Genomic DNA, 13,178 nt, shown 5'->3' with positions numbered 1-13,178 from the left:
ATGATATAGCTTTATATCAATAAATAATTAACTAGCAGTTTTATTAATATATATTTTAAGAATTATTTTAAAATTATAAAATTTAAAAAATGATGCTATTTTGGTATGTGTCTTGTATTAGAAAATATTATTGCAAAAGAAAAGAAAAAAGCTGAGGAAATGAAAAGCGTTGCAGCCTATTGAGCTTGCTGTCAAGCCTACACTTGCATTCTTGGGATTTCCGGTAATAATGATATTCTTTTTAATAGTATGTATGGAATCTTACGTTAATTATCCAGTCATTATAATTTCAGTATTTACTATAACTTCTCCTTTCCGTATTCTTCGCCAGAATACAAATTAGCTATGAGTATTTAAACTACGATTTTTGATTTTGAGACAGAGAATTTTCTGGCATCGCGTGCACGCTACGTGGTTAGGTTCCTGCTAGCTATAACAGCTATATAATTGAAAGATTTCAGATTTCTTTGCTCTTAACGAAAAGGGACCTGTACCTGTTTGCCTCGATATCGATTGAGATTTTGACTAAACCTACACCAAAGTCAAGGCTGTTGCGATACTGATTTTAAAAGTTGTATACTTATTTAACTTTGCGGTCTCTCTCTGCCGACGGGCCCACCACCGGCCGAGCGGTAAAGTCGCCGAACACTGGTAGTTCGGTCCGAGGTTCGAATCCCGCGAACGGGCTGGCTGCATGGGCGTTTTCGTGGTTTTCCCCATGTGTAACGTGTATACGAGCCAGTTTCCCTTAGAAAGTCCTCCACGAAGGCATCCCTCCTCTTAGGCAGATAGCCCTCGTGTGCTTTGCCATAATTAAATACACACACACACACTCTCTGCCGACACTTTGATTCTGATACGCCAGTAGAGTGATTGAGCTAGCTTCTATGAAAGTATTCAATCGTTTAGTCTTTGCAGTTAATCGTTTAATATAAACTGGACAGTTGGACTGTTCTATTTAATTGCATCACCACGAATTGTGGTTTTTATAGCATTTGAGACTCTCATATTCCTAGCTCCGTTTAAATAATAACCTTCTAAAGAGTTAATAGTTGTTCTCAGATATAGAGATAACTCCCAACATGCCAATTAAGGCTACATTACGTAAGCAGAATTACTAGATCAAGTGTAACTCTATAAGTAAAATATTACATTTATTATTACCAAATGTAAAAACGACTTTGTTTCATAGGATGGAAAAGCAGCTTATTTCAAAAAATAACTCCAAATTGTCTGCAAATAATATTTTTGTATATCAGTAATTTTTATGAAATAAGAGATTTCTAACTTAGAAATATTAAATACAGAGATCAATTATACTGCTACAGGACACTAGTAATGATTTATTGATGCAATACATAAAACAAGTTTACATTTGAACAAAATGTGAAAACTTACCTCATTGAGATCATATATATGCTGTTTATATAGTTTTTAGTATTTTAGTTTTATGTTGGGCATAACAGTTTTAACTGTTCTAGATTTTGTTCGTATTGAATTGTTTACAACTCTTCTGCATTTTAAATAAGCGGTTTGCATTCGTATACGTTAATGTTTTCCTTTTTGTATATTATGAATGCGTATTAGTATGTATTTGTTATGTTTGTATTCTATTTTTAACGTGTTTGCGTAATTTTAATTAGCAGATTATCCACCTGGTATCTGCTGTATATTTACCAAAATATATTTTACAAGCTCCGAAATCCAATTAACGCACAAACCAACCAACCACTTCGCATTTCACATAATTTAATCTAGACGATTTAAGTTGTAAATATATGGGTGTTCAATGGGAATTTCTCCCCATAGACATGTATTCAAGATCTAAGTTGTCTCTAATGCTTTCTACTCGTAGCAGTGATTGGTATGTAAGCGAATCCTCCGTAGCTGGTCATTGGCGAGTGAATGTGAGCTGAACAGGTGCGCCCTTTACAAAGTTAATAATGGATGCTGTTCTCCTACTTTTGATTATGCGCATTCATTGAATTCTTAACTAAAAATAGGTATTTCTCGAGCGTTTTCTACAAGTCTAAAACATTCAGAGTCACAGAAAGTGACAGAAAAATGTTACATAATATATATGTAATGCTTATTTTAAGCTTCTCAAGACATAATTGTTATCATCAGATATAACGATAACGCTCTTCAGGTAATGTATGTATTTATATGCATTTAAAATCGTGTAAAGCCGATATGTGTGAAGGGATATCCGTGTGGTATTCGTTTCAGATAATAATATATTCAATAGAAATAAACTGCAATATTTTACAACGCTTACGTTTCGGTTACAATTATGGGTTCATATAAATACTATGTTCATATGCTACGAAATTTTAACTCTTTTTTATGATTTGTACATTGCCTGAAAATATGACACAGCAAAAAATAAAAAAGTGTTAATTAGAATTTGTAGCAAGATTAAAATTTAAGCATTGACATCTGAGCAATGTCTACGTTGGAATAACTTCAACTGAACTGCAAAATACGAAACACAGAACTTTTCATCGAGTTATATTATTTTCTACAAATATAACCCTCAAATAAATGTACAGTAAGGTTATAGTGACTTTATTAACTTCAGGTTTACCCAGCCAACGAAATAATCACAATTATTCCTGATGCAAACTAATAACTATACAACATGTAGCTTAATGCTTTCCAAAGAACTCAAGGCTAACTGAGTCTATATACAGTCTCTCTGGCAGTAAAACCATATCCCGTATTTAAAATGAAAAGTATGTTCCTGTAATGATCAGTACCAAATGGAGTCACAATAGCAAAGCTTTATTAAAAGTTTGCTCCCTGCACTTCATTGTTATAAAATATGCTATTACAATAACAGTAGCAAACAAATACAACGAACCGCACGAAATTAAGGAATAGTTCGTTGAAAGTGTTACAACCTTACACAAGCAGCATGGTCTGATAATATACAAATACTTTCTGGGAAAATATTATTTCTGGGAAAATATTTATTTACCTCAAAATAAGTGTGTATTTTGGATCATGATGGTTGTGTACTTATTGAAATGCACGTAGATCATATTTTTATTCCATCACTTGAAATTTCACCGTTTTTGAAATCTAAGTATAAACTCTTACTTTAAATTTAGGAGTTGTATCACTTGGGTGTAAAAATAAATATGCTTAAAAGAATCTCGTACTTTGTATGAAGAAATAATTTTAACTGATATCTAAGCGTGGTAAAGTAATAACATCTGGAGTTTCATTTCTCTTCAATATATTATTTTCCTATAAATTTATATGCATAAAAAAGTAATTTTTATTCCTGATGTAAAAAATGACTTGTATCTGGATGGCGTTTTTTTCATAAAAATGTAAAATTTCAATAAAATTCAATTACTTAAACTGAATGTTGGATCTTATCAATGAAAAATGTCTATATCAACAGCAAACGTTTAGGCTTTTTGCCAGCATTTTAAGTTAAGCCCAAATAAATAAGCGAAAGCATAGACAAGCAAAGTGACTCAATAATTTCTTTAATTTTGTGAGATATCTGTTCCTCAATGGCAGTTAAAGCGTCAAAATTATGAAAATATAATCTGAAAACATAAAAATAGGATTCCAGAATACTTGAAAAAATCAAAGTTCTTCAATCAATTAAGACACAATAACACGCCGAATAAATACTAATTCAGAAGTCAAACAACAAAAATCAGCGTTAATTTACAAAATTTTCACAGGACTAGTTTCGATGGTTTTACCGAACCATCATCTTCAGCTGCAAAACCGCAAATGAACAAGATAGGAAATAATGTTTAGATAAGATAAGAAAGCCTGGACAAGAATAAGCAAGTAGCGCCATCTGTTGGCGAAACCAGAACTAAAACATAATTTCTCTAAAAGCCGAAGGCAAATTTGGATTGGAATTAGGATCGTTAACTAGAACAGAAAGATTTTTATGAATGTGAAATGCCTCTAGAAAATCCAGTTCTCCAATGGAAGATGTTTTTTGAATAATTTTGGCAGCAGAAAAATTGAAAGTGTGATTTTCGGACCAACAATGTTGAGCAACAGAAGACTTTTGTGTTTCCTTTTTTCTAACATATGCCTCATGTTCTTTGACGCGAAATTTGAAGGCTCTCTTAGTTTGGCCAATGTAAATTAAACCGCACTGGCAAGGAATCCTATAAATACCCCAGGAATTCATATCCGGAATGGGGTCCTTGAGTATAGAAGTGAAGATGATGGTTCGGTAAAACCATCGAAACTAGTCCTGTGAAAATTTTGTAAATTAACGCTGATTTTTGTTGTTTGACTTCTGAATTAGTTCTTCAATCAAATTTTACTGCATTCGATTTCCCTAAAATGAGAATAAAATATTGTCGGAAAATAAATCCATTTGCTGTTGACGTAACTATATATCAAAGCAACTATTTTATTTTATTTTATGATTACAAACTTTTAAAAATAACTAAAAAGCTTTTAAAGACAGAAGAAAAAATGTTGAAGGTAATAAATCTTTTTCATGTTCTTTACTATGAGACTAATAATCGATAAAGTTTTCCGATGCTTCATCTGACATTATAGATGAGTGAGCGTTAAAAGACTTTAAAGAAAAGGAAAATGAAGAATTGAGTTTTAAAAGCATTTTTAATCCAATTGAGAATAAGTTCTTAAATTTACAAGATATTTTCTTACAGTTCAATTTTGTTCTGGAAAAGAGCACTTTATATTCACGAAACGTGGAAGGAAGCTCAATTTAATATTCAAGTTATTTCTATCGAACAAGTATATCGCAATATTTGCTTACAGCAAGAAATTAAAAAAAATAAATGCTTTTACACGAGCAATTCTTTTACTGTAATACTCGGGTTAAATTGTCATTAAAGAACTTAATCATTTATGCTCGTTTGTACTGATTATAACAAGCAATTAGAACAGTAGCAAACTTCAGAATAAATTTACATTAATAGCGATTACTACATAATTTGTTTTTAAAATATTGCAATACATGCGTACATAGAATATAGTTATAATTATATTTAGAACTATACAGAGCCCATTCCATTAACGTATTTCTTTGAACGAAAAACACAAAGTATAAAGCATAAAGCATTATTTAATTACAGCAGTTGTTCAATGTGTATTTCATTTGCGTCTATCATACGTTGAAAACGCGGGTTTCTTGAGGAATTCTTCAACATGGCGTGTTATTCTTGCTTTCAATATGAGCAAGATTTATCAATTCGCGCATCCACCACAGACACACTGTAAAAAAAACCTCGAAGTTTATAGACAAAAGTCTTGTATAGTTACAGAAATGCGAACAATTACGAAGGAAATACCTGTAACGAACACAGAACCAAACGAAACTGTAAACTCTACAGGAGTTTTTCAAGAAGTTTTGCTTGGATTTTGTCCGTAGCGTGTGATCACGTGGCTTAAAACGGCTGAGAGAGAAGAACCAATCAGGAAGAAGGTGGAAAAACAGCGTCTTAGCGGGAGAGTTCAACGATAGTCGCCATGTTAGCCATTATTTTTGCTATGGTCGAGGTAAGTTCGAAATAGTGTTTGACGTGTATTTTACTAATTTTATGTAATGTATTTGTTATGTTCTTTACACTATCTATAATTAAATTCTTTTAATGTTTAGCTTATAATTCTAATGCTCCTAAATAAACCTGTGTTGAATTATTGTTAGAGTTCAAAATCACAGAGCTTGTGTTCCATTTAGTAAAATAACAACTTTTATTCGTTACGTCTGCAGTTAAACTGCTCATATTTATAAACAGAAACAAATTTGTTAATATGTTAGTTTAAAAACAAATAAGCTTAATATTAATGTTCTATCTATAGTCTGATAATTTCTCATGTTAAATATTTATGTATCTTTTAAAACATATCTCGTTAGAATATTCATATTTTTCATTTTGTTGACAGATGTAACATTATTATTCCATACATGTTATCATTAATCCCAGCGTGAACTGCTTTAGAATATTTTTCAGAGCATTATTACACTATGTATGTTATTATTAATCTCAACGAAAAAGAAAAAATAAATGTAATATATTTAAAAAATTCGACAAAATAACTTAACATACATTAAAAATGGAATATCATTTCATTAATACATGCGATAAGTTCGCCTTAAAAGATTATACAGTCGGATAGCAATTACATATTTGTAAAAGTATTCAATGTATATTATTTTTTGTGTTAAAGATAGTTTTAATCCAGGACAGTCTTTACCAACTTATAAAGCATCTATTAAGTTACATTATAACCAACATTTACAATAGGCAATCGAAATGCCGTGACTTTGACATATTTTTAACTATGATGTAACATCCTAGGAACATTAAAGAAATAAAATTCTATTTTTTCCTTTATGCTTGTTGAAAAGTAAAATATTAATAAAATGGTACAACATTCATTCTAGTACTTACAATGTAAATTTACATATAAATTTGCTATAAATTTTGGTGCAAAGTTCATTATAAAATGCATTTGCTAATATTTAATAGTTATAGCATTCAATATCAAATCATGGAAATATTAGTAATGATACGTCAGTTGCATATATTAATTTCAATACTCAGCTCAATGCCAAATTTCTTCTATATCTGAGATAACATGTATTTTTTGAAAATAATTATTTTGTGTCATCTTTTCATTTAAAAATCTCTTTCAGATATATTTTAATGTGAATTATTTTCAAAATTATCCTCATTAGAATGAATGTTGTTCTCTTTATTATGTTTGAAACTGCCGTTACGCTAAAAAATATATTCAGAAAACTATTTATTGCTGAATGTTTAAAATAAGTTCTACTGCTCCTTTTTGACAAAGAGTATCCATTTGAATTGCAGTTGGTTTTAATTAATCGTTGGTTGTATTTTTAAGAACTACTTGATAAAATTCAACAAATTAGTTCAATCTATGAGTTCATCTGAAAAACCTAAAATTTTTATTCCAATTCTGTCATGTGTATATATTTCAAGAATGAAAAAGAATTACAAATTCACTATCCAACAATACTGAGTAATATGTTGTTGATATAGCCAAACTTAAAATGACCCATTTTAAAACCAGATTAAATAAATCATCGCGTATTTTCGGTCATCGAATTTCTTTGGCGTTAAAAGTGTCATAGATTTAGTAAATCCAAGGGTCAAGGTAAGCTCAAATATTTTTTTTTCATAGTTCATATTTGCTAAGTTATAAATTTTGCTGATGCAAAAGTTATATAACTTATGCAAACATATGCTTAGAGTATTTGAACTAGTGTTGAAAAATCACTGGAATTTAAAATGTAATTGACAGTATGCCTTAAAGCTTGTTTTGGTAAAATCATATTTATGGGTGCCCCTTGGCAAAATTTGGCGATTTTTGGCAGTACATGGATACCGAGTTTGTGCAATTCTTTGACCATGTTATTTTGGCTTGTGTAGCGACGATTTGTGTGCCAAAAACCGCCGCTACACGAAGACAGATTGCACATACTCGGTATCCATGTACACATCGACCTATTTTCACTTAAAAAAAATCTGTGAATTGTACAAACTTGGCATCGCGCACTCCCTTGACTTTATCCATGTACACATCGACCTATTTTCACTTAAGAAAACATCAGAGAATTGCACAAACTTGCGCTCCCTTGATAATACAGGGAGCACCCTTCAATATACTCTAACTGCTGTTTTTCATAAATTAAAACATTTTAGGCATTTAAGATATCTTCCTGTAAGTTACAACTAAATGAATGACTCTTAAGCATAAAAATTTCAAATTTTTATGCTTAAGAGTAGAAGGAGTTATACACTTTTTAAATAACAGTGTCAGAAAAATATACTTTTTAAAATATGTAAACCATTGTTTGAAGTACAGAAAAACCTTCCTTAGCAACTATACCTCTTTAAGTGATTATGTCAAGTATTCTGGTGATACAAACATTGATATTAATTATCACTGAGAATCATGCTTTGTGAAGTAACCACCTCCATTAAATATCAAAATTGTACAAAATTATGGAAAAGTTATAGAGTGGTTTTACTGTATACTTAAAGTATATCATATCACTGTTAGATATTGATGATGTAAAAGATATTATCTAATCATAAATATTTCAAGCATTAAATAGCTTAGTGTAAGTCAATAAGTTTCAAGATTCTGACTTTGTACCCTGTCTTTCACTATGTAATATTTTTCTAGCAACTGTGTTAAGTACCAGTAAGTAAGTTTCTGTCTTAAATACCACTTAATGTAATTAGGTATCATCTGTTCTGTCTGTAAAACTTAATCGTAATAAGTGAACAAATGAATATCTGTAAAACTAAAGATGACACTCTATGTAAAAAATACAAGTATTAAGATGTCTATGAGAGGAACATTTAAAATATTAAATCCACGATCAATTTTTGCGACATCTAAGATAGAAAATACCCAAACTGACTAGTTAATTCAGAGGATGAATGCATGTAACATCATTGTTCATGTGTTTGTTAATTGTGTAAGTATTGAAGTTCATGCATTAATTGTTGATAACTATATTATTGGCCTTATATATATATACTTGCATTTCAAAATTTTATATATTTTGCCAGTGAGCTAAGTATTAAATGCTGTTACGTATAAGTTCATATTATGTGGAAAAGTAGTTTTTGATCTAACACTTTCTGATAATTTTTTAATGTTGATCATCAAGCTTAAAGCATATGGCTGAAATTACCAGTATTAACCATAATTTAATTATTCTCCTGCTTCAGCGTTTCTCAAACTTTTTTCGAATAGAGATTATGTGAATTATCATAATTTGTGAATCACCTTGCTGCTGTTCCCTTCGAAAGCAATTTTTTAGCATATATTACTACTAGTACACTTATATTTTAATATATAATTAAAATCCGTTATATTTCATAATTAAGTCCATTGAAGAAAAGTTATATTTCTAATATTTCAAGATTATTAATGAGAAGGATGATTTGTAATTCTTGCATGGCTCTTCTATATTTGGATATATGATGGTAAGACCACAGTCTTAGTGGATATATGATAGTATATTTGGATATATGGTGGTAAGTACCACAGTTATAGTGCTTTAAATCCATCTTTTACTGCTAAGACTGAGTGGGAAGTCTGTAAGTAGGGTAACCAATAATAAATTTCATAAAATGTCTATCTTACGAGAAAAGGTGATAGATGATTGTCATATGTAACTTTTTAAACTCTGAGATTTTTCAACTAAATTTTTTTGTCTCCTTTGGAAACTTCGGAGGACCATGAGGGCAAGCTGTATGATCCACAGAATGAGAAGTGCTACCTTAATACATTTCAATTTCTAGAGAAATTAATCTTAAAAAAATCTGATCATTATTAAAACTACTTTACAGATTTATTTTATATTACAAATAAATATAGTAAATATCTAATAAACCTCAAATTATTTTCTGCAAAATGAATTATTTAAATTTGTACTGTTTTTGCTTCAAAAATGGATGATACATGCAGTTTATGATTTCATGAAAGGACCAAAAGGAATCTTGTTTGCAATTTAATTATTTAATTTAAAAAAGATTTAAATCATTTGGAATATGTGCAAGTGCATGCAATTATTATGAAGAGATTCTAAATTAAAATGTCACATAACAAATTTAGAATATGTTATGTACTTCTAACGAATGTGATTTTTTCTTTATTTAGGAGCCATGCTTTGAATCCTAAGAAGAAGAGGACTGCACCTTCACAAGAATAATTAAAAATAACAATAATATAAATTTTACCTATTTTTTTATTTTATTTTCCTTTTGGATAATTTTCAAATAAAAATAAACCTATTTTTGTTTCTATATTCTGTGTATTGGAATAAAGAGTCGAAATCCATTGCAATATCCAATATTTTCAAAATATGATATTTTTTGAAATAAAATATATGATTATGGAATATTACGTTAAAATGAAATGGTTCCTTATGTAACCTGTATGTTACACTAAAAGGCTTCATCGAATACTTGTAAAGTAATGAGCAAATACTAAGTTAATATCTTGTGTGAATGAATATTATCTTACAGAATTTTTTATTCCATAAAAATCTATCTAAAAATATAATTTTGTTGAATGAAGATTTAAACATTTTTCCCGAAGATTTAAAAAGTTGTTTGAAATAATGATAACAAAAACATTAATCTGAACCATTTAATAAATGAATAGAAAATTTTGAGAACAAAATCAATAAATCATCCACAGGAATTTTGAAATAATCATCGTATTTTTGACATCAATTAAAGAAAGAAAATCTGAGTCATTTTGATTATAGTGATAAATTAGTTCCATTAATAGTAGGATAGAAAATTAAAATTTTAAGGAGCCATTATGCATTATCAATTTTTTATTAAAAAATTTTTAGTTTATTACTACTATCATATCAATTATTAATGCTGAATTCTTTATCTTCAGTTTTTGCATTCTTTTCTTAATTTTCTAGGCATAGCAGAGAAAAATATAATTATAGGATCAAGGCATTTCCAAATACATTATATTTTCTTCCTTAAATTTTTAAGATCATTCTATATTCATCATGTATTATAGACACAGTATCAGGGGATTCTGTTCAATTTTTCAGTTAGAATTTGGGACGAAGTTGTGAAGTCATACCTACATTAAATGCTTGAATTGATTATTTGAAATATGACAAAGCAAGAGAGGGCCATCTGTCCAAGGAAAGGAATATTTTAAGGAAAACTTCATGTTACACAAACATTTACACAGGCAGCCCATTCTCTACGATTTAAATCTAGAGCCAAATGCTAGTGTTCAGCTTACTGTCTGGCTGCCTGTAGGCAATAAATGTTTTAGTAGAAGGAATACTTGAAAAATTAAATTTAGGACTAACTAATTCTTCAATTTTGTATTCAATGAGAAGAATGTAATTTATTAATAAAGTTTTAAATCTGGGAAAATACCTGTACAACTGTCCGATTAATTAATCTATTATTTCAATTAATGGTCAGTAGCAGAAGAGATTAAAAAGCATTTATGCCTAAAAGAATTATATGTTGTAATTAAAATGAATAATGCAATTAAGCATGAAAATAATTTTGGATAACTTGTGATAACTGAATTTAAGTTCATTGTTGAGTTACATAAGTAATTTTTTTTAGAATTGTTTATTGAAACAATTTCATTAAAATATTTTTTTACTGTAATCATATCCAATTGCAGTCTCTTTAGGTTACACTGTTGGGTATAAGGAGAATGATTTGGTTTAGTTTACTTAAGTATGGCAAAGCACACTAGGACTATCTGCCTAAGTGGAGAAATGCCTTTGTGGAGGACTTTTGAAGGGAAACTGATTTATATACATGGTACACATGGAGAAAACCATGAAAATACCCATACAACCAGCCCATTCGCCGGATTTGAACCTCGGACCGAACTACCAGTGTTCAGCGGGGGAATTCTAGAACATTACTAATTTATTGCCAAAAAACCATTAAGTCTAATACACAAGTTTTTTTTTCCAGCTATTTCGTGATGCATATGTAACTTTGAGATGTCTTAAAATTCAATAAAGGAAAGTAATGCAGATGTAAGAAAAACATAAAATTTGAGCTTCTTTTTAACATTGGGAATATTTTGAAAGAAAATGTTGTATATCTTTTAGAAAATCTAAGGTATTTTTCCTTAAAAAAAAAAAAACTTAATATTTAAAGTTACATAACTTCCCTTTCCCCACAAATAAATAAATGCAGCATATTTTGTTACAAGCAGTAGCTGTAGACATTTCACATAAAACATATGTTCTACATGTGTAATTATTATAGTAATATTACAATCAAAATATTTAATATTTAGGAATACATCATTTTGTATAAGACAAATATGTTCTATATGCATAATTATTTGGAAGAACTTTTAAGTAAATTATCTGCAACTTTTACATATATATCCTTTAAAATTTCACATGAAAATACATGTTCTTACATAATCACTTGCAATAACCTTACAAGCAGAACACTAGTAATCTACAAATATTCCCTTTAGTAATTCACATTCAAAAATTACGATCTACTTACACTATTATTTCCTGTAATCTTTACAGATGTTTACATTGGTAAATCACATATGAAAAACATGTTATACTTACACGATAATTTCCTGTAACATTACAGATCAAAGATCTGTAACCTTTACAGGCATATGCTTCGGTAATCAACATACAAAAACTTTGTTATGCCTACAGAATAACTTCCTGTAACATTACATGTCAAACATCTGTAACCATTACAGGTATAATCTCTATAAAGTTACTAAGAAAATTCCTATTTTGATTACTCAAATAATCCATGGCATCCCAGTTTCCACGACTTTTCTTAGTAACTTTACAGATTTTTTTTTACAGTGCAGCATATTTCAAGAATTCCCATATCCAGTAGTCACAAAGATTCATGTCCGGAAAACAAGGAAGGTATTCGGAAATGTATCTGGATCTTTACGTTACTTGCTGGTCTTAACTAGCGAGTTTTTACACAGTATGTTAAAATTCGAACTCGTAACTCTTGCTTGGTTTTGAAAATCAAAGACAGATGATAACATGCGTCGCGCACGCGGCGAGTAAACCAATAAATGAAAGTTCATTCCATAGTTGATAAATAATTAACATTGAACAAGAAAATTCTTCCTAGACAAGACGGGGAGGATGAGCTTGAAGTCACTTAAATAATCTATATTTAGATTGAATAGAATAGTAACTTTAGTTTCATCTATTGTGCAGTTTGCACGATTTAAAATTCAAATCAATATTGGAAATGTAATCCAAGGCAGTTATGGCTACTTTTAACTTCTCTAGCATCGTTTTCGCTTGCTTAAATTTGATGAGGAATTCTTTAGCTATTTTTGCATGATTTTTCATCCATTCAAAAAATGAGATGTTTGTAGTCTTTTTCTTTCATGTAGGAGCTTCATGGGTTTCCAGATGTTCGTTGTTTAAGGGGAAAGTCTCGAAACTGCATGATTACTTATTAAGCGAGCACAGAGCATTTTCTTAGCTTGTCGACCAATGCGGTTGTTGCACGAAGATAGTAGTCTCTAAACATTCTCGTTCTTCTAAAGTTAGGGATCATGTAAGGGCTTGTCTTGCTGCTGCATAATTTCACAATAACAGGCACTCATACAGTTACACATTTTTCAGGTTTGAGGAATACTAATTTTAAAGA

At 29.8% G+C, this 13,178-nt stretch overlaps 1 protein-coding gene and 1 long non-coding RNA gene across 2 annotated transcripts in view; one reads left to right on the top strand and one right to left on the bottom strand.

The window, feature by feature from the left end:
* LOC118199505 (diuretic hormone receptor-like) overlaps nt 1-13,178 on the bottom strand; it is a 509,054-nt gene that overhangs the window by 89,132 nt on the left and 406,744 nt on the right. The gene's annotated exons all lie outside the window — the stretch shown is intronic.
* Nucleotides 1-13,178, top strand: part of LOC118181749 (uncharacterized) — a 273,477-nt gene that overhangs the window by 143,148 nt on the left and 117,151 nt on the right. The gene's annotated exons all lie outside the window — the stretch shown is intronic.

The sequence above is a fragment of the Stegodyphus dumicola genome, chromosome 5, assembly GCF_044657685.1.
Source record: "Stegodyphus dumicola isolate Sdum_Otavi_A_Nest chromosome 5, ASM4465768v1".
Taxonomy (NCBI): domain Eukaryota; kingdom Metazoa; phylum Arthropoda; class Arachnida; order Araneae; family Eresidae; genus Stegodyphus; species Stegodyphus dumicola.
This window is presented reverse-complemented; position numbering and strand designations above follow the sequence as displayed.